At 40.8% G+C, this 26,517-nt stretch overlaps 1 protein-coding gene and 1 non-coding gene across 4 annotated transcripts in view; one reads left to right on the top strand and one right to left on the bottom strand.

Annotated features, from left to right (window-relative positions):
- Window positions 1-26,517, bottom strand: part of NCK1 (NCK adaptor protein 1) — a 95,982-nt gene that overhangs the window by 55,841 nt on the left and 13,624 nt on the right. The window lies entirely within an intron of this gene.
- LOC115892059 lies at window positions 24,070-24,176 on the top strand. Its single transcript, XR_004051952.1, has one exon. It is a non-coding gene; the product is annotated as a U6 spliceosomal RNA (small nuclear RNA).

Here is a 26,517-nt window from a genome sequence, read left to right as displayed (position 1 = left end):
TGGGAGGCAGAGGTTGCAGTGAGCTGAGATTGCACCACTGCACTCCAGCCTGGGCAACAGTGAGTGAGATTCCGTCTCAAAATAATAAATAAAAAGAAAACAAAAGACAAAAAAGACAGTGGTAAGGATAGAAAAAAGGGAACTCTTACACAGTGTTAGTAAGAATGTAAATTAGTACATACTTTCTGGAAAACAGTATGAAAATTTCTCAAAAAACTAAAAACAGAACTACTACATGATCCAGCCATCCCACTACTGGGTAGTTATCCAAAGGAAAAGAAATCAGTGTATTAAAGGGATAAGTGCACTTGCATGTTTACTGTAGCACTATTCACACAATAGCAAATACATGTAATTAAGCTAAGTGTTCATCAACAGATACACAGGGCCAGGCACAGTGCTAGGTCTATAATCCTAGCACTCTGGGAGGCCAAGGCAGGAGGACTGCTTGAACCCAGGAATTTGAGACCAATTTGGGCAACATAGTGAAATCCCCATTTCTACAAAAAAATGGTTTTTTTAATTAGCCAGGTGTGGTGGGGTATGCTTGTGGTCCCAGCTACCCACTGCAGTGAGCCATGATTGCACCACTGCATTCCAGCCTGGGCGACAGAGTGAGACCCTGTCTTTAAAAACAAACAAACAAACAAACAAAAAACAGATTAATGGATATAGGCAGCATATATACACAATGGAATACTATTTGATCATTAAAAAAGAATGAAATCATGTCATCTGCAGCAACATAGATGGACCTGGAGGTCATTATGTTAAGTGAAATAAGCCAGGACTAGAAAGACAATTATGTTCTCACTCATTCAGTGGGTTTAAAAGATTGATCTCATAGAGGTAGACAGTAGAATGACAGACACCAAAGTCTGAGAAGGGTGCATGGGTGGTAGGTAATGAAGACAGGTTGGTCAATGTACACAAACATATTGTTAAAGTATAAAAATTCTAATATTCTATAGCAGAGTAGGGTGACTACAGTTAGCAAAACTGTGTATTTCAAAGTAGATAGAAGAGAGAACTTTAAATGTTCCTAAAACATAGAAATTATAAATACTCAAGGTGACAGATATCCCAAATACCCTGACTTGATCACTACACATCCTATGTAACAAAATGTCACATGTGCCTCATAAGTATGTAAAATATTATGTATCAATAAAAAACAAAAAAACAGGAAAGGAGAAGAGAAGCAAAGAAAAAGGATGGCAAACAAAGCAAGACGACAAAAATCTAGATATATCATAATCAAAATAGATGTGAATGAATTTAACTCATTTGTAACAGAACATAACAAAAATAACATACAGGCTGGGCACGGTGGCTCATGCCTGTAGTCCCAGCACTTTGGGAGGCCAAGGTGGGAGGATCACCTGAGGTCAGGAATTAAGAGACCAGACTGGTCAACATGGCAAAACCCCGTCTCTACCAAAAATGCAAAAATTAACGGGGTGTGGGAGTGTGCGCCTGTAATCCCAGCTACTCGGGAGGCTGCGGCACAAGAATCACCTGAACCCAGGAGGCAGAGGTTGCAGTGAGTCGAGATTGCGCCACTGTACTCCAGCCTGGGCAACAGAGCGGGACTCGGTCTCAAAAAATAAATAAAATAAAATAAAGTAATAGAAAATAAAATAAAACAACATACAAATTCAACTAAAGCTGTTTATAAAAGTGAACTAAAACATTAACCAAAAAAAGATGAAAAAAACTAAATTCTGGCAAACCTTTTTTTTAAAAAAGTGGTATGGCCATTTTTTTAAAAAGGTGTTATAGCAATTTTAACATCAGACAAAACAATTTTATTGCAACATTAGAAAGTATGGAAACATGATATATATATATATATAAAATAATAAAATAAACTAAAAACATACCAAAGCCTTATACACAGCTATCAAAATAAGGCAAAAAGAAAGTTCCAAGAAAAAAATTAATCTTCAATCACTGCATGAGCCTCTAATTTACTTACATTAGAAACAGATAGATCAGAATATCTGAACACCAGTAAGTAGATATAATACTAGATCTACAAAGTTAGTAAATTTGATCTAAGTTATATAAAGAACCCTCCACCAAAAAAAAAAAAAATAAAAATGTAATTATTTTCAAGTACATGTGAAACATTTTCAAAATAAAGTCACAATGAAAAACAAAAAAATGTTCAAGGAACTTTTATCTAAGACCACCTTTAACCACGATATAATGTTGAAATCAACATTTTCAAATATTTATTAACTTAGAAATGAACTTCTAAATTTAAAATGATAAACTATAAAAATCAGAACTGAATGACAATAAATGTACCATGCCATCAAAATGTGCAGCTCAGCTAAAATTAGTCTTAATGCTCTTGAAACAAAACAATAAGACTGAATATGCTTAACTAATATACTCAATCAAGAAACTAGGAGGAAAAAAAAAAGAGTAAACCTAAAGAAAACATAAGTATGTTAATCTTCTTAAATTTTCTCTGTATTTTATGATGTTTTGACATCTTGGGTCCTACAAACCCAGGAGCGACTGTACCTCCCAGGGTTAATTCCTAGAGATAGCAAGCAACTTGCCTCTGAACACCTTTGATATGCAACCAAGCAATCTAGAGTCTATACCACAATCATCTTCTTTAAATAACTCTCACACACCAGGCCAGTATTCCTTCTGCCCTAACATACCCCAGGGCCAGATACCGGCCAACCAGGGACCATACCTATCACCCAGAACCCACCAAAATTATGCAAATTATCCAACTTTACTCAAGTTTGCCTACCCTGTCTTGTCCATTTTTTTTTTTTGAGACGGAGTCTCGCTCTGTCGCCAGGCTGGAGGGCAATGGCACAATCCCTGCTCACTGCAACCGCCACTTCTCCCGGGTTCAAGTGATTCTCCTGCCTCAGCCTCCCCAGTAGCTGGAACTACAGGCACACTCCACCACACCCAGTTAATTTTTGTATTTTCAGTAGAGATGGGGTTTCACTATGTTGGCCAGGATGGTCTTGGTATCTAGCCCTTGTGATCCACCCACCTCAGCCTCCCAAAGTGCTGGGATTACAGGCATGAGCCACCGCACCCAGTCGCCTATTCTTTTCCACAGAAACCACAATACAAGCTCTGGCCTATGTTTTTCTACTCCTTCTGCTTCTTGACCAACCTTGGTGCTTTCCCATGGGGCCTTCGATGACATGTCTGTCTCCTGTTTCTAGGTAACAGTGAGTACAAAACTCTTCTTCCATGACAGTCTTTTTGGTCTCTGTATGTCTTACCATATCTTATTTTGAGACAAGAAGGGAAATAAATAGCAGTAATTAATGAATTGGAAAATAGGAAGAAAAAAAAAAAACCCAGAGTAGAGAAGTTTCTCAAACTTAAGAATCAAAAAGCATAAACCACAAAGGAAAAGATAGTATGGAAAAGGATAAGTACATTAATTTCCTCTTATTTCTTCAAAATCAGCTTTGAGATATAATTCACCTACAAAACTAATTTTAAGTGTACAGTTTAATGAGTTATGACAAATGTATACAGTCAGTGTAACCCACACCACAATCAAGATCTAAAACACTTGTATCACCCAAAAAAGTTATATTATGCCCCTTTACAGTCATTTCTCTCCAGACTGGCAAGCACTGATAGGCTGTCATCAGTTTGCCTTTTCTTGAATTCCATACAAATGGAATCATATAGTTGACTATGTTAAATTGAAAACTGTTCAGCACATCTCCATTATCAAAAAAATCAGCTTGCCGGGCGCAGCAGCTCATGCCTATAATCCTAGCACTTTGGGAGGCCGAGGCAGGCAGATCACCTGAGGTCAGTAGTTCAAGACCAGCCTGACCAAGATGGAGAAACTCCGTCTCTACTAAAAATACAAAATTAGCTGGGCATGGTGGCATATGCCTGTAACCTCAGCTACTTGGGAGGCTGAGGCAGGAGAATTGCCTGAACCCGGGAGGTGGAGGCTGTGGTGAGCCGAGATAGTAGCGCCACTGCACTCCAGCCTGAGCAACAAGAGTAAAACTCCATCTCAAAAAAACAAAACAAAAACATCAGCTTATTTCTGAAAAATATAATTAAAAGTACTAATAAGAGAAGAAAATCTAGCAAAATTAGGAACACAGCAAAATGTAGGAAACACCTTACCAGAACAGAACTGACAAGGTGACAGGATGGAACTGGAACCTTTGCATTCTAGGGGAAGTAGGATATACACTTACTGTAGAAATGAGTTTCCCTTTCCAGCCCTGAGTGTCTCTGGACATTTACAGTACCTCAATGGCTTCAAAATGTTTGCTTTGCCAATCTGGGATTCACTTTAACATCACCTCAAACCAAAGAATTCGTTTAATGGGGAAGAAGATACAACATTAAGCACATGACCATGGCATCCACTGGTCCTACACCACATACCACATCACCTAGAAACTGTGAGGCTAACAAAATCATAAAGTAGTGCATTAAATTAAAAGCTCGATTAAGAAGTCATTCTGCTGGTCATTTGAGATGCAGCATATGCACTGAACCAATGGCTAGGCTATTATATCCCTACTACCTAAGATGCACGGGTTCAAAACCAAGGTGTAGAGAAGTTAGATTGACTCTTCACCATCACTCCCAGTAACGTACTTACAGCATGTGGATTTCCCATCCCCACAATTTAAAATCTCTGCTGTATTAGAGATCCTGAGGGTAATGTTTCCACAGTAGGGGTTCACAGAGCCTAAAGCCACAACCACCACTTGGTCACTATGGGCTTCTCATACTGATGAACACACAGGCAAAGAAAGGAATAAATATACTAGCAGTGATAAGAGACCCTGATTATTAGGACCTGTTGTAAACAACGGGATTAGGAAGCAATCTGTCTGGAATGCAGGGTATTTCCATGCTTGGTAATAGGGTAAACAGGAAATTACAGCAACCATGGCTCAAAACAGGCAAGGCAACTAAAGGCTCAAGTCCCACAAGCATGGAAGCCTAAAGGACACAAGCAACTTAAACCAGCTTAAATGCTGGCCCAGCATAAAGGAAATCTAGAATAGGTAGTAAAAGAAGGTAATGATGAATAGAAATTCCTGCCTCAATACCAGTAGAAGCAACAGGTACCACTGGCTTGTATCACTAACCCTTCTCAAATTTCCATGGAAGATATCAAGACTTGGTGATGGATTAGAATCTATATAGGGTTTAAGCCAATCTGAGCAAAGCAAGATGTAGATTCTATTAAAAGTCTCATGCCTCAAAAACAAAGATAAAGAGATGGGACTTAATTAAAATAAAAAGCTTCTGCACAGCAAAAGACACAATCAGCAGAGTAAACAGCCCACAGAGTGGGAGAAAATCTTCACCATCTATACATCTGACAAAGGACTAACATCCAGAATCTACAAGGAATTCAAATCTGCAAAAAAAGAACAATCCCATCAAAAAACAGACTCAGGACATGAATAGACAGTTTTCAAACGAAGATACACAAATGGCCAACAAACATATGAAAAAATGTTCAACATCACTAATTATCAGGGATGTGCAAATCAAAACCACAATGCAGTACTACCTTACTCCTGCAAGAATGGCCACAATCAAAGAAATCAGAAAATAGATGTTGGCATGGATGTGGTGAAAAGGGAACACTTTTACAATGTTTGTGGGAATGTAAATTTGTATGGAGATTCCTTAAAGAACTGAAAGTAGATTCAGCAATCTCACTCCTGTGTATCTATCCAGAAGAAAAGAAGTCATTATACGAAAAAGATACTTGCACATGCATGTTTACAGCAGCACAATTCACAACTGCAAAAATATGGAACCAGCCCAAATGTCCATCAATTAACGAGTGGGTAAAGAAAATATGGTGTGTATATATACCATGGACTATTACTCAACCACAAAAAGAAATAAAATAATGGCAATTGCAGCAACCTGGATGGAACTGGAGACCATTATTCTAACTGAAGTAACTCAGGAATGGAAAACCAAACGTCGTATAGTCTCCATTCATAAGTGGGAGCTAAGCTATGAGGACGCAAAAGCATATGAATAAGGGTGGTAGTGTGAGGGATAAAAGACCACACATTGGGTACAGTGTACATTGCTGTTGGGTGATAGTTGTACCCATCTCAGAAATCACCACTAAAGAACTTACTCAGTTCTAGAGGTCATTACAGTTCTACAGGTCATTAAGTCTAAAACAGGTCTTACAGGCATGTTTGGCATTTGCAGCAGCCTGGATGGAGTAGATTACAAAGCTACAATCAAAGCCTGCATTCCTTCAGGAGGCTCTAGAGAAGAAATCTGTTCTTTGTCTATTCCAGCTCCTAGAAGCTGCTTACATTCCTTTGCTCTTGGTCGCATCATCAAGATTTCTGCTTTCATCATCACATCCCTTTCTTGGACTAATTGATTCCCTCTGATAAGGACTCATGTGATTACCAGGGCCCACTCAGATAATCCAGGACATCAGTAGCACAAGTGACCGAAAAGAGTGAAACTGGACTTCATCAAAATTAAGATCTTTTAACATACTTTGTATATGAAAGGACACTAAATTAATACAGTGAAAAGGCAACCTACAGAAAGGAATATTTGGAATCAAATCTGACAGGACACTGAAATTCAGAATATATAAAGAACTCTTACAAGTCAACAACAACAAACAATCCAGCTGGGTGTGGTGACTCACACCTACAATCCCAGCACTTTGGGAGGCTAAGACAGGAGGATCCCTTGAGGCTAAAAAGTTCAAGACCTGCCTGGGCAACACAGTGAGACCCCCATCTCTACAAAAAATAAATAAATGTGCCATGCAGTGGCATACACCTATAGTCCCAGCTACTCAGGAGGCTGAGACAGGAGGATCATTTGAGCCCAGAAGGATGAGATTGCAATGAGCCATGATTATGTCACTGCATTCCAGCCTGAGTGATACAGTAAGACTTTGTCTCTAAAAAAAATAAAATAAAAGTCCAGCACAAAAATGGGGAAGGAACTGAATAGACAGTCCTCCAAAGAAGATATGCAAACAGTGAATAAGCACATGAAAAGATGATCATATCACTAGCCATTAGAAAAATCCAAATCAAAACCACAATGAGATAATACCACCTCACAACCATCACCATGGCTATTTAAAAAAAAGATGACGATGACAGAAAATAACAATTGTTGGTAAAGATGTAGAAAATTAGAACCCTTGTGCATTGCTGGTGGGAAGATAAGATGGTACAGCCACCGTGGAAACCCATATGGCAGTTCTTCAAAAAATAAGAAACAGAATTACCATATGATCCAGGCAATTTCACTTCTGGATATAAACCCAAAAAAGTAAAAGTGAGAACTCAAATAGATATTTGTACACCCATGTCTGTAACAGCATTATTCACAATAGCCAAAAAGTGGAAGCAACCGAAGTGTCCATCATCAGGCCAGGCGTGATGGCTCATGCCTGTAATCCCAGCACTTTGGAAGGCTGAGGCGGCTGGATCACCTGAGGTCAAGAGTTCAAGACCAGCCTGACCAACATGGCAAAACCCCCATCTCTATTAAAAATACAAAATTAACCAGGCGTGGTGGCCCATGCCTGTAATCCCAGATACTTGGGAGGCTGAGGCAGGAGAATTACTTGAACCCAGGAGGCGCAGGTTGCAAATGAGCAGAGATCGTGCCACTGCACTCCAGCCTGAGCAACAAGAGCAAAACTCCACCTTAGTGTCCGTCATCAGTTGAATGAGTAAACAACATGTGGTAAATATAGATTCAATGGAACAGTACCAGCCTTTGGTGGAAGAGGAACTTTGACACATGCTACAATGTGAATAAACCTTGAAGACACTGTACTCGGTGAAATAAGCCAGTCATAAAGGACAAACATTGTATGATTTATTTCACTTATACACGGTTCCAAGACTTGTCAAATTCATAGAGACAGAAAGTAGAATGGTGGTTGCCAGAGGGTGGGGGGATGGCAGACTTGGGAGGAGTTGTTTAACAGGTACAGAGTTTCAGGTGGCCAAAATGAAAAAGTTATGCAAACAGGTGGTGGTGATGGTTGTGTAACAATGTGAATATACTTAATACTGTACACTTAAAAATGGTTAAAATGGTAAATTTTATGTTACACATATCTTACCACAATAACTTTTTAAAAACATGTACACGAATGCCAGTAGCCATATTATTTGTAATAGCCATAAGGGAGAAAAAACTCAAATGCCTGTAAACTGATGAATGGATAAAATGTGGTATTAACTGTAAAATTACGTATTATTCAGCAATAAAAAGGAATGAAGTAACAGTATGTGCTATAACATGGATGAACCCTAAAAACATCAAGTTGCTGGGTGCAGTGGCTCATGCCTATAATCCTAGCTCTTTGGGAGGCAGAGGTGAGAGGATCACTTGAGCCCAGGAGTTCAAGACCAGCCTGAGCAACATAGTGAGACTATCTCTACAAAAAAAAAAAAATTAGCCTGGCATGGTGGCACATGCCTGCAGTCCCAGCTACTCAGGAGACTGTGGCAGGAGGATCACTTGTGCCTAGATGGCAGAGGTTGCAGTGAGCCGTGATCAAGCAATGCATTACAGTCTGAGCGACAGAGCAAGACCTTGCCTCAAAAAAGATAAAAACAAAACAAACAAACAAAAAAAAACCATTGATCTAAGTGAAAGAAAGCAGTCACAAAGGACCATATATTATAGGATGCCACTTATATGTAAGGTTCAGAATGAGCAAATGTATAGAGACAGAAGGCAGATTAATGGTTTCCTAGGACACAGAGAGGGAAGGTTAGGGGTGACAACTAATGAGTATGGCATTGTTTTGGGAGGTGATTAAAATGTTCTAATAAGGCCGGGTGCGGTGGCTCACAAGGTCAAGTGATCGACACCATCCTGGCCAACATGGTAAAACCCCGTCCCTACTAAAAATACAAAAAATTAGCTGGGCATGGTGGCAGGTGTCTGGAGTTCTGGTTACTCAGGAGGCTGAGGCAGGAGAATCACTTGAACCCAGGAGGCAGAGATTGCAGTGAGCCAAGATTTCACCCCTGCACTCCAGGCTGGTGACACAGCGAGACGCCGTCTCAAAAAAAAAAAAAAGTTCTAATATTGTGGTGATGGTTGCACAACTCTGAATATACTAAAAGCTGAATTGTATACTTTTAATAAGTGAACTGTATGTATGTGAATCACACTATAGTATGTGAATCATATCTCAATAAAACTTTTTTTAAAAACCAACAAGACTAATAACTGAACGGAATCATAAAATAAAGCAAGGGGGGCCGGGCGCGGTGGCTCACGCCTGTAATCTCAGCACTTTGGGAGGCCGAGGCAGGCAGATCACGAGGTCAGGAGTTCGTGACCAGCCTGGCCAACATGGCAAAACCCCGTCTCTACTAAAAATACAAAAATTAGCTGGGAGTGGTGGCAGGTGCCTGTAATTCCAGCAACCTGGGAGGCTCAGGCAGGAGAATAGCTTGAACCTAGGAGGAGGAGGTTGCAGTGAGCAGAGATTATGCCATTGCACTGCAGCCTGGACGACAAGAGCAAGACTCCATCGGAGCAGGAGTGGGAGGAGGAGGGGGAGGAGTGGGAGGAGGAGAAGGGGGGGAGGAAGGGGGAGGGAGGACAAGGAAGAAGGAGGAGAAGGAGAAGGAGGAGGAGAAGGAGGAGGAGGAGAAGGAGGAGGAGGAGAAGGAGAAGGAGGAGAAGAAGAAGAAGGAGGAGGAGGAGAAGAAGGAGAAAGAGGAGAAGGAGGAGGAGGAGAAAGAGGAGAAGGAGAAGAAGGAGGAGGAGGAGGAAGAGGAGAAGAAGGAGGAGAAGAAGCAGTAGAAAAGGAAAGAATAACAAAGGCAATGAATAAAAGATAACGAGAACAGAAACATTACAGTTTGAATTCTTGCTCTGTCATTTATTATCTGTGTAACACTGATGAAGTTATCAAACCTCTGTGCCTCAGTAACACCTACCTACAGGATTGCTGTGAGGACTTAATAGGTAAAACAGTACAGTGTCTGAGACATAGCTGTCTTTCCCTGTCCTATTCTCCTGCCTAATGCTAAAAATTCCACCACCAATTTTATGGAAACATAAATTCAATGACAGTTGTTATCTGAGTTTTATGTTAAAGAAGTTATGTCTGTTCCAGGTGGCAAATAACTTAAAAGTCACCTATTATATGTAACTGGCAAAGCAATTTTCAACTAATTCACTGCAAGTTGATATTAAGGCACACGAAAATAAACACTTTATCTCTCAACTTCTTTTTCTCCTTCTTACCGTCATTTTTAAACAATTCTTTCCTCATCTTCCTGCCTTTTTAACTTATCCTTTATTCCAAACTACCAGTCTTACTTAGGCTGCTATTTATCAGAAGAAAAGGCAACAGTAACTTTTTTCCATTTTATGTTAAGATAGAAAAAAAATGCTGAGCATAGTGGTGCACTCCTATAGTCCCAGCTACTCAAGAGGATAAGGTGGGAAGATCACTTGAGGCCAAGAGTAGGAGGCCGCAGTGCACTATGATGGTGCCTGTGAATAGCCACTGCACTCCAGTCCGGAAAACACAGTGAAACCTTATTTCTATAGAAATAAAATACAATATAAAAGATAGCGGCTGGGCACAGCGGCTCATGCTTGTAATCTCAGCACTTTGGGAGGCCGAGGCAGGTGGATCACCTGAGGTCAGGAGTTCGAGACCAGCCTGACCAACATAGTAAAACCCCATCTCTACTAATAACACAAAAATAGCCGGGTGTGGTGGCACACGCCTGTAGTCCCAGCTACTTGGGAGGCTGAAGAACAAGAATCGCTTGAATCCGGGAGGTGGAGGTTGCAGTGAGCTGAGATTGTGCCATTGCATTCCAGCCTGGGTAATAAGAGCAAAACTCCACGTCAGAAAAAAAGAAAAAGAAAGATAGGGGGAAAAATGACTGATCATGTAGCTACAGGACAGTTCCAAACTCTGCTTAAGTGACTCATTAAAGTTCCCTAAACAAAAAATGAACAAACTTTAAAAACATGAGAATGAAAAGGCATACAGGAAAGTTTCTTTTGTGTTCACAGGTCTCTTATTTATCTGGAGACAAAATTGTATGACATCTACAGACTCTGACAGCAATTTCTTAGTACAGCTGGCTCTCTGTATCCATGGGTTCCACATCCACGAATTCAATCAGCTGTGGATTTAAAACATTCAGGGGAAAAAAAGGACCTGTACTAAACATATACAGGCTTGTTTTCCTTGTCATTATTCCCTAAACAATACAGTATTAACTACCTAAATACCACTTATAATGTATTAGGTAATCTAAAGATGAGTTCCAAGTATACAGGAGAATGTGCATAGGTTATATGTAAACACTACCCCATTTTACACAAGACACTCAAGCATCCTCAAATTTTGGTCTCTGCAAGGAGTCTTGGAACCAATACCTCATGGATACCAAAGGACAAGTATAGTCTATCCATAACCAAGTTTTACCACAAAAGAAAAAAAAAAGGATAACTATATACTACCTATAGCCAAGTTACTACCAAAAAACATACACTTTAAGTCAGGTGCTCTAAGAAGTTAGTGTTAATACAATTTTATTAACCCATGCTTCCATTTTAAGTATTCCCTCGTTTGATTTTAATGTTAATTGAAAATTTACCTTCAAACTACTTTAAAGGACAATGTCTTTCAAAGGGACACCTGCCTTATAAATGCTTCCGGAATAAGATTCAGTAAAAGGATGTGGTTTAGAACAGATGAAATACCACTGTACTGCTGCTTTTATACATGTTCAGATCAGAAAACTCCTACTAAAAACATGCCAAAATAAATAAATGTCTATGGAAGCTTTTAAGTTAGTCATTCCAACTTTACAGCATTCTAAAAAGAACGTTATCTCTTAAGAAAGGTTGCTATAAAGAGCGCAGAACCTTTTCTCCTGTTACAAACCCCTTAACCTTGATGCCTAACTGTATTATCTCACTGTATTTCACTTCAGAAATATTTACTGGACAATGAGTGCACCGAGTAAGCATGCTAAGTGGTTTTAATACATTGTCATTAATCACCACAGCAAACTGATAAAATCAGTATTAATATCACCATTTTTAACTGAAGAAACTAAGGCCTCAAAGGTTTAACTACGCTGGGCGCAGTGGCTCACACTTGTAATCCCAGCACTTTCGGAGGTCGAGGCAGGCGAAATCACTTGAGCCCAGGAGTTCGAGGCCAGCCTGAGCAACATGACAAAATCCCGTCTCTACAAAAAACTCAAAAATTAACCAGTCATGGTGGGACGCACCTGTAGTCCCAGCTACTTAAGGAGCTGAAGAGTATGGAGCCACTGCACTCCAGCCTAGGTGACAGAGCAAGACCCTGTCTCAAAAAAGTTTAAGTAATGTGCCCAAGGTTATAGCTGGAAAAGACAATTCCTTCCTTTCATAATTTCTATTATGCAAAATTTCAAACACAGATTAAAGAAGAGAACAAACCCCCCCTTAAACCCACCATGTAGCTAAAATCATCAACTCATGGTCACTTGTCCATGGCCTCAATATCCATATTTTCACCCACTCCTGTTTCCTTGCTGAAGTATTTTGAAGCAAAAAACTTTTTTCTGTAAATATTTCAGTGTATAACTCTAAAAATTTGTCTGTAAATATTTCAGTGTATATCTCTAAAAAATAAACATTTTCATCCATAAATATTTAAGTAAATATCTCTAAAACATAAGAACTTCGGCAGGTGCAGTGGCTCATACCTATAATCTCAATACTTTGGGAGGCCGAGGTGGGCAGATCACTTGAGGTCAGGAGTTCGAGATCATCCTGGCCAACATGGTGAAAACCTGTCTCTACTAAAAATACTAAAATTAGCCAGGCATTGTGGCAGGTGCCTGTAATCCCAGCTACTTGGGAGGCTGAGGCAAGAGAATCCCTTGAACCCAGGAGGCGGAGGTTGCGGTGAGCCGAGATCTAGCCACTGCACTCCAACCTGGGCAATAGAGTGAGACTCCCTCTCAAAAAAAAGAAAAAAAAAAAAAAAAAAACCAAAGGTCAGGCGTGGTGGCTCAAGTCTGTAATCCCAGTACTTTGGGAGGCCGAGGCAGAAGGATCACCTGAGGTCAGGAGTTCAAGACCAGCCTGGCCAACATGATGAAACTCCATCTCTGCTAAAAATACAGAAATTAGCCAGGCATAGTGCCACACGCCTGTAATCCCAGCTACTTTGGAGGCTGAGGCACAAGAATCACTTGAACCAGGGAGATGGAGGTTGCAGTGAGCAAGGCTGTGCCACTGCACTCCAGCTTGGGCCACAGAGCAAGGACCCTGTTTCAAAAAAGACAAGACAATAACTCAAAGCTGTACTCTATCACTCTCGTTAAGCTATACTTTCTTACAGAATAAATAAAACCCATGGTACCCTCTGATCTCAAACTACTTAATAAAAGGTAACATTTCAGAACTTTCAAATGCATATGACAAGGAATAGCTATACTGGAGGCAGCCAACCTAACCATCCCTCTCTCCTGAAACTGCTGGTTTCCTTACCCCTATATTAAATTGATTTCCCTCCCTCCACGCCACCTGCTTCTGGTTTCCATTTCTGGCTCCTCATTTTCCTTCCACTGAGCCATCTGCTCTTCTCACATATACCCTCTCTCTAGATAGCTTGTTCATTTTTATGACAACTTCATCGTATCACCTCTGGCCTAGGCTCTGTAATTTCAATTGTGTTCTCTAATCCACGATACTGTTCCTCAACATTTCTACTTAAATATCTTGCCATCACCTCAAATTGAATATGCATCATCTCCAAAAATCCAGCTCTTCTATCCTCTTTACCAATCTGTTAATTATAAATCATTATCTTCCAATTCACCCAGGCTCCCCTTAAGTCACACATCAATTTGTGTTGGTTTTTCTCTTGAAATGTCTCTCATCCATCCGTTTCTGTTCCATTTACACTGACACCACTAAAACTCAAGCCTTCAGCAACTCAACTAAATTATCATAAGAGCCCTTGGTTAAAATTCAACTATCTCCATTTCAGTCTGTTCTATATAACATATTCCCTTCAACAACATATCTACTGAATGACTAATGTATCCTAAGCATTGGCCAGTTAATGCAGGGATACAAAGGTGAGCAAGACAGACACCTCTTTCTAGCAGAGGAAATATTTTCAAATAAAATAATTATAGGTTGCAAAAAATGCTATGACAAAGATTAACGCAGTGCTATCATAAAGGACAGAGAATATGAGTGCTACTTTCATTAGAGCTTTTAGTTAGAGATAAAAAATTTAAGAGGAAATTTTAAGGATGACAAGGCAGTCATGTAAATATTTAAAGTAGAGTGCTCCAAGCGAAAGAAACTGCGAAGCACATAGGTTCCAGGAGTGGGAAAAAAAAACCTCACATTATAGAAAATGACTGAGTCTAACACGGCTAGAGAACAAGGGCAAAAGTGGTACAATGTGAGGTTGGGAGAGAGCCAATTTTATTCTACATGTAATAAGAAGTAATAAGAAGTAGGCCGGGCATGGGGGCTAATGCCTGTAATCCCAGCGCTTTGGGAGGCCAAAGTGGACAGATCACCTGACGCCAGAAGTACGAGACCAGCCTTGGCCAACATGGTAAACCCTGTATCTACTGAAAAACACAAAAAATTAGTTGGGCGCGGTGACGCATGCCTGTAATCCCAGCTACTTGGGAGGCTGAGGCACAAGAATTGCTTGAACCCAGGAGGCAGAGGTTGCAGTGAGCTGAGATCCCTGAGATCCCACCACTGCACTCCAGCCTGGGCAACAGAATGAGACTCTGTCTTTAAAAAAGTCATGTAACAAGAAGGGTTTTAAGCAAGGAAATTATAATCCAATATACGCTGTGACAGAGACTGCAAGTATTCACTAATGACTGTGTTCTCTTCATTAGAACACTGCTATACTACATTTCCCAGCCAACCCTGCAATTAGGTAAGATCACATGACTCAGTTCTGACCAATGGAACTGAGTGGGTAAAAGTGATATAAGCCACTTGTAGTCTCGACCCTAAAATCTTTCTCCACACACACTACCCCTTCCAAAACAATCTGAGAAGCCAAAGCTGATTATGGTGGCGACATAAGATACAGGTACCTGTGCTCCAAGTGACTGCATGAAGCAAAAGTGCCCCTCAACACACACACACACACACACACACACACACACACTGTGATATGAGAAAGCAATGTAAACTTTCATTGTATTATGCTGCCAAGTAAGATTTACTGTTATATCGTTAATGCAGAAATCTTAAAAACATTTCTCTGGCTGTTGTGTGCTGCTATGTGAAGAACGAGTTAAATGGACAGACAAAAGTAAAAATAAAAAGACCAGTTCAGACTCAACAAAAACATAATCCAAATGAAAAATGGGCAAACGAACTAAATAGACATTTCTCAAAATATATGCAAATACCCAACAAGCATATGAAAAGATGCTCATCATCACTAGCCATGATGGAAACGCAAACTGAAAACCACAGAGATACCGCCATTAAGATAGCTACTATTTAAAAAAAAACACAGAAAACAAGTGTTAGTGAAAATGTGATGATATTAGAACTCTTGTGCACTGTTGGTGGTAATGTAAAATGGTGCAGCTGCAATGGAAAACGGTATGGTGATTCCTCAAAAAATAAAAAATAGTTTACCATATAATCCAGCAATTCAACTTCTGGGTGTATATCGAAAAACTGAAAGCAGGAACCTGAACAGGTATTTCTACACCCATGTTCATAGCAACATTATTCTTAGCAGCTAAAATGTGGAAGCAACCCAAGCTGCTCAATCAACAAATGAATGGATAAACAACATGTGGTATATATAAGCAATGGAATATTATTCAGCTTTAACAAGGAAGAAAATTTTTGACATGTGCTACAAAATGGATGAACCTTCAGGACATTAAGTGAAATAAGCCAGTCATGAAAAGACAATATATGATTGCATTTATATGAGGTACCTAGAGCAAACAAATTTATACAAACATAAAGGAGAAACATAAAGAATAGTGGTTACCAGGGGCTAGGAGGAGGGGAGACTTGGGGAGTTGTTAGTATGCACACAGTTTCAGTTTTACAAATGAAAAAATTCTGGGGACTGGTTGTATAACAATGTGATTATACCTAACAATACTGAATTGTTTACTGAAAATGGTTAAGAAGTTCAACTTTACGCTTACACAGTTTACCACAATAAAAAATAGAAGCTGGGGATGGTGACTCACGCCTGTAATCCCAGCACTTTGGGAGGCCAAGGCGGGCAGATCATGAGGTCAGGAGTTCAAGACCAGCCTGCCAATATGGTGAAATCCCATCTCTACTAAAAATACAAAAATCAGCCGGGCATAGTGGTGAGCACCTGTAGTCCCAGCTACTCAGGAGGCTGAGGCAGAAGAACTGCTTGAACCCAGGAGGCAGAGGTTGCAGTGAGCCAAGATTGCACCACTGTACTCCAGCCTGGGTGACAGAGTGAGATTCTGTCTCAAAAAATAAAATAAAACAAAATAAGAGGCCAACAGTGTAAGTGAAGAGATGATGGTTCCTTGAGTGGTGTGGTGATGCAGATAGAGAACAGAAAAATTCAAGATGTATTTGCAGGTAGAAAAGACAGGATTTGCTGATGGACTGGAAGTATGTGAGAGTTAGAATGAGGAAGAGAAAAGTATCAAGTATGACACCTGGCTTCTAGCTACTGAGTGGATGCCAATACCATTTAATGAAATGAGAAAGACAGGAATGAACAAATGTAGGGTGGAGGGCAGAAAGCAGACCTGGAGTGCAGTTTAAGAATGAAGGGATCGGCCTGGGCGCAGTGGCTCACGCCTGTAATCCCAGCACTTTGGGAGGCTGAGGCGGGTGGATCACAAGGTCAGGAGATCGAGACCATCCTGGCTAACACAGTGAAACCCCGTCTCTACTAAAAATATAAAAAATTAGCCAGGTGTGGTGGCGGGCACCTGTAGTCCCAGCTACTCAGGAGGCTGAGGCAAGAGAATGGCATGAAACTGGGAGGCAGAACTTGCAGTGAGCCGAGACTGCCACTGCACTCCAGCCAGGGCGATAGAGCAAGACTCCGTCCCAAAAAAAAAAAAAAAAAAAAAAAAGAATGAAGGGATCAACAGTCTGTTGGCTGGGTGTGGTAGCCTGACACCCGTAATCCCCACACTTTGGGAGGCTGGGGTGGAAAGACTGCTTGAGCCCAGGAGTTCAAGACCAGCTAGGGCAAAGAAGTAAGAACCCCATCTCCACAAAGGGTCAAAAAATTAGCTAGTATGGTGGCACACACACCTAGGTGGTCCTGGCTACATGGGAAGCTGAAACATGAGGATCCCTTGAACTTAGGAGGTTGAGGCTGCACTGAGCCATGTTTGTACCACTGGATTCTAGCATAGGTCACAGAGCAAGACGCTACCTCAAAAAAAAAAAAAAAAAGTTTGTTGATTATCTTAAGTTCAAGATATCCATGAGATATCAAGTGGCAGCATCAAGGAAACACATTCTCACTGTTCTGGAGGCCAGAAGTTTGAAATCAAGGTATTTCAGGCAGGAACATGTTCTTTCTGAAGATGCTAGGAAGAATCTGCTCTAGGCTCCCTTCTGGTTGGCTTGTGGTTAGTCATCTTCTCCCTGGTGTTCTGTCTCTGTGTCAAAATCTCTCCCTTTTGTAAAAGGCCTGAAGATGTGCTGGATTAGGGTCCACCCTAATAACCTCTTGTTTACCTCTGTAAAGATCCCATTTTGAAATAAGGTGTGTGTTTGTTTTTGGTTTTTTTTTGAGACGGAGTCTCACTGTGTTGCCTAGGCTGGAGTGCAGTGAAGTGATCTCAGCTCACTGCAAGCTCCGCCTCCCGGGTTCACACCATTCTCCTGCCTCAGCCTCCCGAGTAGCTGGGACCATAGGCGCCCACCACGACGCTCGGCTAATTTTTTTGTATTTTTAGTAGAGACAGGGTTTCACCATGTTAGCCAGGATGGTCTCGATCTTCTGACCTCGTGATCTGCCTGCCTCGGTCTCCTAAAGTGCTGGGATTACAGGTGTAAGTCACCGCGCCCGGCCATATATATATATATATATATATACACACACACACACATACACACACACATATATACACACACACATATATATATATACACATAAATATATACACACACATATATATAAGTTCTAGGGTACATGTACACAACGTGCAGGTTTGCTACATAGGTATACATGTGCCATGTTGGTTCGCTGCACCCATCAACTCATCATTTACATTAGGTATTTCTCCTAATGCTATCCCTCCCCCAGCCCCCACCCTCCAACATGCCCCAATGTGCGATGTTCCCCTCCCTGGGTCCATGTGTTCTCATTGTTCAACTCCCACTTATGAGTGAGAATATGCAGTGGTTGGTTTTCTGTCCTTGTGGTATTTAGCTGAGAATGGTGGTTTCCAGCTTCATCCACGTCCCTGCAAAGGACATGAACTCATCCTTCTTTATGGCTGCATAGTATTCCATGGTGTATATGCGCCACATTTTCTTTATCCAGTCTATTATTGATGGACATCTGGGTTGTTTCCAAGTATTTGCTATTGTGAATAGTGCATATAAGGTCACATTCTTAAGTACTAGGGATTAGGAATTCAACATATTTTTTTGAGGGAGATGTAACTCAACCCATATCTGGCTAAACAACTCTTCACTTTAGATTCTGCTACAGTAATTGGTGTGGTCTCCATTTTCCTGACTAGGCTTTAATTGAAAGTGTATATCTATTTTCTTTCATTTTTCCAGGGTACCCAGAGAGCCTCTCATTCTGCAAAATCATGTTCCTTGATTCTGGGAATTTTTCTTGAATATTTTACTGATAATTCCTTCTTTTCTCTGATGCCTACTAGTACTTCTGTTATTTGGAAGTTGACCTCTGACTATTTAATTTTCTTTTCTCACTTATTTTCCATCTTTTCCTGTACTTTATGAAAGGACTCCTTTACTCTAACTTCAACCTTTCTATTGAGTGTTCTATTGAGCCTTTTTTTGTTGTTCTGATCGTTCCCAGTTTTTTTTTCTATTTCTTTTGGTTTCTCATATGAGAAGTTTTCTTCATACGCCTGGTGATACTTGATTATCTTCTCATATTTAAAAGGAGGGTCATAAAAGCTATTGTAAATAACATAGATTCTCTTCTTGAGCTAGTAAGAGAACCATCCTCCAAATTCCTACTTGATTGTCAGAATTCTGGAAGTCAAAAAGAAGAGGCCTCAGTAAGGGTCTCAACACTGAGCACTTTAACTTAATTCAGTGTTTTCTGTAGAACGCTTGACCTCCAATTGTGTCTATTGCCCACCCTCAGTGTCAGAAACAATCGTCAGTCTTCTGCTGGGGTATTCAAGAAGGCAGTCATTCGGCAATACAAACTAACGAAGGAATCTAGATTCAAGCTTTCTTAAAAAAAACAAAAAAGCTTTATTGAGATATAACTCAGATATCATAAAATTCACTCATTTAAAGAGTACAATTCAATGTTTTAGTCTATTCAGAGTTGTGCAACTATTACCACAATGAATTTTAGAACATTTTTCTCACCCTAAAAAGAAACTCCATATCCTAGAGTCACTTCCCATTTCCCTCTAACCTCCCCTACTCCCAGTCCTACGCAACCACTGTATCTCTACAAATACACAATTTCTGGACACTTCACACAAATGGAATCTTACAATGTGGTCTTTAGTATACTTAGCATGTTTGTTTGTTTGTTTTTGAGACAGAGTCCCACTCTGTCACCCTGGCTAGAGTACTGTGTTGCTATCTTGGCTCAATGCAACCTCCACCTCCCTGGTTCAAATGATTCTCCTGCTTCACCCTCCCGTGTAACTGGGATTATAGGTGCCCGCCACCACATCCAGCTAATTTGTGTGTTTATAGTCAAGACGGGGTTTCACCATGTTGGCCAGGCTGGTCTCAAACTCCTAACCTCAAGTGATCTGCCCGCCTTGGCCTCCCAAAGTGCTGGGATTACAGGTGTGAGCCACCGTGTCTCGCCCAATTAGCATGTTTTAAAGGTTCATCTGTGTTATAGCATGTATCATACAATTCTGTGGTTGTCTGTGACTGGCTTCTTTGACAGCATAATACTTTCAAGGTTCATCATGTTATAACATGTATCAGTTCTGTATTCCTTTTTACTGCCAAATAGTATTCAATTGTGCAGATATACATTATATGTAACCATTATATCAGCTGATGGACAACTGAGTTGCTTCTACTTTGGGGCTATTATGATTGAGCTGCTGCTTTTTTTTTTTTTTGAGACTGAGTCTCGCTCTGTCGCCCACGCTGGAGTGCAGTGGCCGGATCTCAGCTCACTGCAAGCTCCGCCTCCTGGGTTCATGCCATGCTCCAGTCTCAGCCTCCCGCGTAGCTGGGACTACAGGCGCCCGCCTCCTCGCCCGGCTAGTTTTTTGTATTTTTTAGTAGAGACGGGGTTTCACCGTATTAGCCAGGATGGTCTCGATCTCCTGACCTCGTGATCTGCCAGTCTCGGCCTCCCAAAGTGCTGGGATTACAGGCTTGAGCCACCGCGCCCGGCCAGGATTTAACATTTTTAAGTCTACTAAGAAGTTTATCATCAGTTCACTTGCTTTCCAATTTCCAAATTTTATTGTTACTGTCTCTTCTTTCATTCTCTCTACTTGTGTAGTTCAAATCTTCTAAAAGTATCCTTTACTGTCACCTTGCTGGGCTATCAAAGGGAGTAAAAGTAAATATGTCTTTTTTTTTTTTTTTCGCTCTGTCGCCCAGGCTGGAGTGCAGTGGAGCAATCTCGGCTCATTGCAAGCTCCACCTCCCAGGTTCACGCCATTCTCCTGGCTCAGCCTGCAGAGTAGCTGGGACTACAGGCACCTGCCACCACACCTGGCTAATTTTTTGTATTTTTAGTAGAGACGGGGTTTCACCTGGCTAATTTTTTGTATTTTTAGTAGAGACGGGGTTTCACCATGTTAGCCAGGATGGTCTGGATCTCCTGACCTCGTGACCCGCCCGCCTCGGTCTCCCAAAGTGCTGGGATTACAGGTGTGAGCCACCGTACCCGGCTGTAAATGCGTCTTTCACTGAGACACCTTTACTTAGAAGTCCTTTCAATTATTTTTAGCCTTCATTCTTTCTCATGTATAGATTTGAAGGCTGTAACTCTTCCTCTAAGCATGGCTCTATACTCTTTTTTTTTTTTTTTTTTTTTTTTGAGACGGAGTCTTGCTCTGTCGCCCGGGCTGGAGTGCAGTGGCCGGATCTCAGCTCACTGCAAGCTCCGCCTCCCGGGTTCACGCCATTCTCCTGCCTCAGCCTTCCGAGTAGCTGGGACTACAGGCGCCCGCCACGTCGCCCGGCTAGTTTTTTGTATTTTTAGTAGAGACGGGGTTTCACCATGTTAGCCAGGATCCTCTCAATCTCCTGACCTCGTGATCCGCCCGTCTCGGCCTCCCAAAGTGCTGGGATTACAGGCTTGAGCCACCGAGCCCGGCCATCTATACACATTCTTTAAGCTATACTATATTTTCATTTTTTCTTTTCATGGTTCTTTTCAAAATAGTTTAATGTTATTTCTTCTCTAATACCCGAATTACTCAGGAATATATTGCTTATTTTCAAAAAGCTAACAATTTTCTAGTTTTATTTGTAACCCATTTCTGGCTTAATTCCAACATGTCAGAAAATACTCAAGAATTGATCATTTTGATCTTTTTTATTGTCCAGCATGTGTCAATGTGGGAAAAACTTTCATAGGCACTTAAAAAAAATTGCATTCTGTAGGTATTAGGTGAAACGTTTAATGCATGTCAATCAGATTCATTTGATAATCAGTGTTTAAATCTTTCATATATTTTTGTCTCATTATTCTAATTAGAGAGGCACGCTGAAATATCTCATGTTATGCTTACGGATTTGCCTAATTCTCCTTTTAGTTTTGTCCATTTTTTGCCTACCACACTGGCAAAGATTAGAAAGAATGGTAACACAGTTAAGAAACCCTGTGGTGGCCGGGCGCAGTGGCTCACGCCTGTAATCCCAGCACTTTGGGAGGCCGAGGCGGGCAGATCACGAGGTCAGGAGATGGAGACCATCCTGGCTAACATGGTGAAACCCCGTCTCTACTGAAAAATACAAAAAATTAGCTGGGCGTGGTGGCAGGCGCCTCTAGTCCCAGCTACTCGGGAGGCTGAGACAGGGGAATGGCGTAAAACCCAGAAGGCGGAGCTTGCAGTGAGCCGAGATCGCTTCACTGCACTCCAGCCTGGGAGACAGAGCGAGATTCCGTCTCAAAAAAAAAAAAAAAAAAAAGAAACCCTGTGGTAAAGGTATAAATTGGAATCTTTTCCAGATTGCAGTTTAGCAACAGTCAGCAACATTTTAAATAAACATCTGTATCTTCGAAACCAGTTATTTTACATTTAGAAATTGATCTTAGGCAGGAAGGGAGATCCAGACAGGCTCTTCATGGGTACCAAACACTGCTTAGCAGTTACACTGATTCGTAAATTCTAACTGAAGCCTTACAGCTATCCTTTAAGCATTATTCCCATACTAGAGATGAGAAAAAAATGAAGTTTTTAGCCACGTAAAAAAAAAAAAAAAAAGCGTGGCTGGCGCGGTGGCTCACACCTGTAATCCCAGCACTTTGGGAGGCCGAGGCCGGCGGATCACGAGGTCAGGAGATCAAGACCATCCTGGCTAACATGGTGAAATTCCGTCTCTACTAAAAATACAAAAAATTAGCCGGGCGAGGTGGCGGGCGCCTGTAGTCCCAGTTACTCGGGAGGCTGAGGCAGGAGAATGGCGTGAACCTGGGAGGAGGAGCTTGCAGTGAGCCAAGATCGCGCCACTGTACTCCAGCATGGGAGACAGAGCAAGACTCCATCTCAAAAAAAAAAAAAAAAAAAAAGCATATTCTTTGTAGGAATAAAAGGAGAAACAGCTTTATTAAAGAAAATCAGGAACTTTATAACAGAAACAAAATAGGCAAAGATTTTTGGATTAAAAAAAAAAAAACCTTTAGATTTATACATACGCTGATGCGGAAGGATGTTTATAAAAGCCAAGCTAGAAAACAAAGTATGGCATGCGATCCCATTGTTTTTCAATTGTGCATGAATTTACATGTTCACAGAAACTGGCCAGGCACACTGGCTCACACCTGTAAATCCCAGCACTTTGGGAGACCAAGGCTGGTGAATCAATTGAGCCCAGAAGTTAGAGGCCAGCCTGGGCAACATGGTGAAACCCCGTCTCTACAAATATTACAAAACTTGGCCAGTCATGATGGCACCTGACTATAGTCCAGCTACTTGGGAGGCTAAGGTGGAAGGATTGCTTGAGCCCAGGAGGTGGAGGTTGCAGCGAGCCAAGATCATGCCACTGTATTCCAACTGAGTGACAGAGCCATAACCTGTCTCAAAAACCAACAAAAGTCTAAAAATAACAATAAATGACAAAGACATCATTTAGAGGAAAGAAAAACAAAATTATACAACAAGGCTTTTATAATTACTAGAAATTAGATTGCTTATACTATTAAGATGAAACATACCTGAGCCTTCTGGAAGCCAAGACTTAAAAACACATTTTACTCTATTTCCTGAACAATGTAATTGAGTATAACACATGACCCACATTAATTATCCCTCTCATCTCTGACATCACGGGAAAATATACAAATAGACAACACACACATATATGTATATATAAATATATGTACATTACTGCCTCAGCTTCTTACCTAAAGCCAATTTATTCCCGCAGCTATGATTTGCAAACTATGAAGAATGGGGAAACGGGCAGTTGTAGGCCCAAAAGAATAGGTTCAAATCATATTTTAAATGAGCCTTTTTTTTAAAATCAGCCCTCTTTAAAGTATATGAGCCTCCTATGCCCTGCACTTAGATGACAAGAACAATGCATGCGTATACACATTATGTGTTCTGTGATTTCTTTCTTCAACATTTTGCTTTTCCTACTCTTTAAGATTTTCTATTAAAGAAGTATCTTGTGCTCACTTCAGCAGCGCATATACTAAAACCAGAATGATACAGAGAACATTAGCATGGCCCCTGCGGGAGGAGTACACACAAATTCGTGAAGTGTTCCATATTTTTAAATTAAAAAAAAAAATGTATCTCATCCCTTGGAGGGCAGAGTATATCCTAGCAATTTTTACTTGTAACTTCCATCATATTCATTAGACTAAATCAGAAAAAAAGCTTCAGGAAGTTTCAGTATTACAAATTGAAGCTTCTTTATAGGAATAAACGTAGTAGTAGTTTAAAAACAGCTTTATTAAAGGAAATCAGGAACTTTATAACACGGACAGAGTAAACAAACTCATTCTGTTAAAAAGAAAAGTAAATATTTTAGTCTCTGTGGGCTTGAGTCTCTGTCATATATCCATTTTTTTTCCAGCCCTTTAAAAATGTAAAAACCATTCTTATCTTAGGGCAGTAAAAATAACTGTTTTGGAGAGGTGATTATTAAAACAGTGGATTTAATACATTAATGTTTTCTTTAAAGAAACTAACCCACAAGAGCAAAATATACAGACAAGCAAACAGTAGCAACAAAATTTTAGAAGCTAAAAGATGGACAACTGGTAACTAACTCACTTAGTAAATTCTAGAAAGGTGAAGCCTAAACCCTGAGTTGAAAACCCCAATTTATATCTTGGAATCCTCAAAACATACAGGAATTGGCAGCACCAGGTGGTACTGCCTGAACTGGATGGAAGAAGAAATTAAGGAAGACTGGGTGAAAGCTGCCTTAGAAGCTACCCAAATCTACCTGATGGTTGGCTACCCACTCTCAGTAACAGAAGTCTGTTGGTTTATTCTCCAGAAAGGCTTTTTTGGTTTTTGTTTTGTTTTTTGAGACAGGGTCTCACTCTGTCACCCAGGCTGGAGTGCAATGGCACAATCTCCATCTTGGTTCACTGCAATCTCCGCCTCCTGGGATCAAGCAATCCTCCCACCTCAGGCTCTCAAGTATCTGGGCTACGCAGGCGAACACCACCATATCCAGCTAAATTTTGTATTTGTTATAGAGATGGGGTTTCACCATGTGGCTCAGGCTGGTCTCGAATGACTAGGGTCCGGACAATCTGCCCGCCTCAGCCTCCCAAAGTGCTGGGATTAACAGGTGTGAACAACCATGCCCAGCCTTGTTTTTGTTTTGTTCAGAGTCCCTGAACTAGGAATCACCAGGTATAATTAAAGGTCTAAGTACTCTATCAAAAATAGGGGAATGACAGTCTGATCCTGCACACCAAAATGAAACAAAAAACTAGTGGCCATCCTTCAACCTTCAAGCAAACTGAGTTTTCCCTCATGAACGTGACCTGATAGGAAATATTTGGACATCAGAGTTTTCTCAAAATAAAAAAATGCTCACTTGGATAATGAAATTCAAAATCTGTAAATCCCAATCAATTCAGGGTTTTCAGCTATCAATCACCCAAGCATTACTGATACCTGAAGTAAGACTGACATACAAGTTAGAGACCAAAACAAATGGAGAAAAGTCAACTTAGAAAAAACAGTCTGCGGCCAGGCACAGTGGTTCACACCGGTAATCCCAACACTTTGGGAAGCCAAGGCGAGAGGTTCACTTGAGCCCAGGAGTTTGAGACCAGCCTGGGCAACATGGCAAAACCTTGTCTCTACAAAAAATACGAAACTTAGCTGGGCATGGCAGTGCTTGCCTGTGGTCGCAGCTACTAAGGAAGGTGAGGTGGGAGGATTATCTCCCCTGGGGAGGTTGAGGCTGGGAGGCTGAAACTAGAGAGGCTAAGACTGCAGTGAGCCATGATTGCACCACTGCACTCCAGCCTGGGTGACAGAGTGAAACCTTCTCTCAAAAAAAAAAAAAAAAAAGAAGACAATCTGCAAGGAGAAAAAATATTTTTACAGAAGTCACTTAGGCCAGATGTGGTGGTGGCACACACCTGTAATCCCAACACTTTGGGAGGCCAAGGCAGGAGGATCACTTGGGCTCAAGAGTTTGAGACCAGCCTGGGCAACATAGCAAGACCTTGTCTCTACTTGGAAAAAAAAAAAAAAAAAATAGCCAGGTGTGGTAGTGCACCCATGGTCCCAGCTACTCAGGAAGTCAAGGCAGAAGGATCACTTGAGCCTGGAAGGTCGAGGTGCAGTGAGCCCCAATCACACCACTGCACTCGGACGTGGGCAACAGAGCAAGACTCTGTCTCAAAAAAACTTAAAAAGTCATTTATAGGCTCAGAAATTAGAGATGAGATCTCATCCATGAAACATGAAAAAACACCAGATGCTATATAAAAAGAAATATTTAAGAAAACAAAAAATCTCTTGGGAAATCAAAATCTTGACAACAAAAATAAAAAATTCAACAGAAGGCTTGGGAAATAAAGCAATGTCCCAAATAAAACAGAGGAAAAGACTAGGAGGTAGAAAATAGGAGAAAAAAAAA

This window comes from Rhinopithecus roxellana, chromosome 1 (genome assembly GCF_007565055.1).
Source record: "Rhinopithecus roxellana isolate Shanxi Qingling chromosome 1, ASM756505v1, whole genome shotgun sequence".
NCBI lineage: Eukaryota > Metazoa > Chordata > Mammalia > Primates > Cercopithecidae > Rhinopithecus > Rhinopithecus roxellana.
This window is presented reverse-complemented; position numbering and strand designations above follow the sequence as displayed.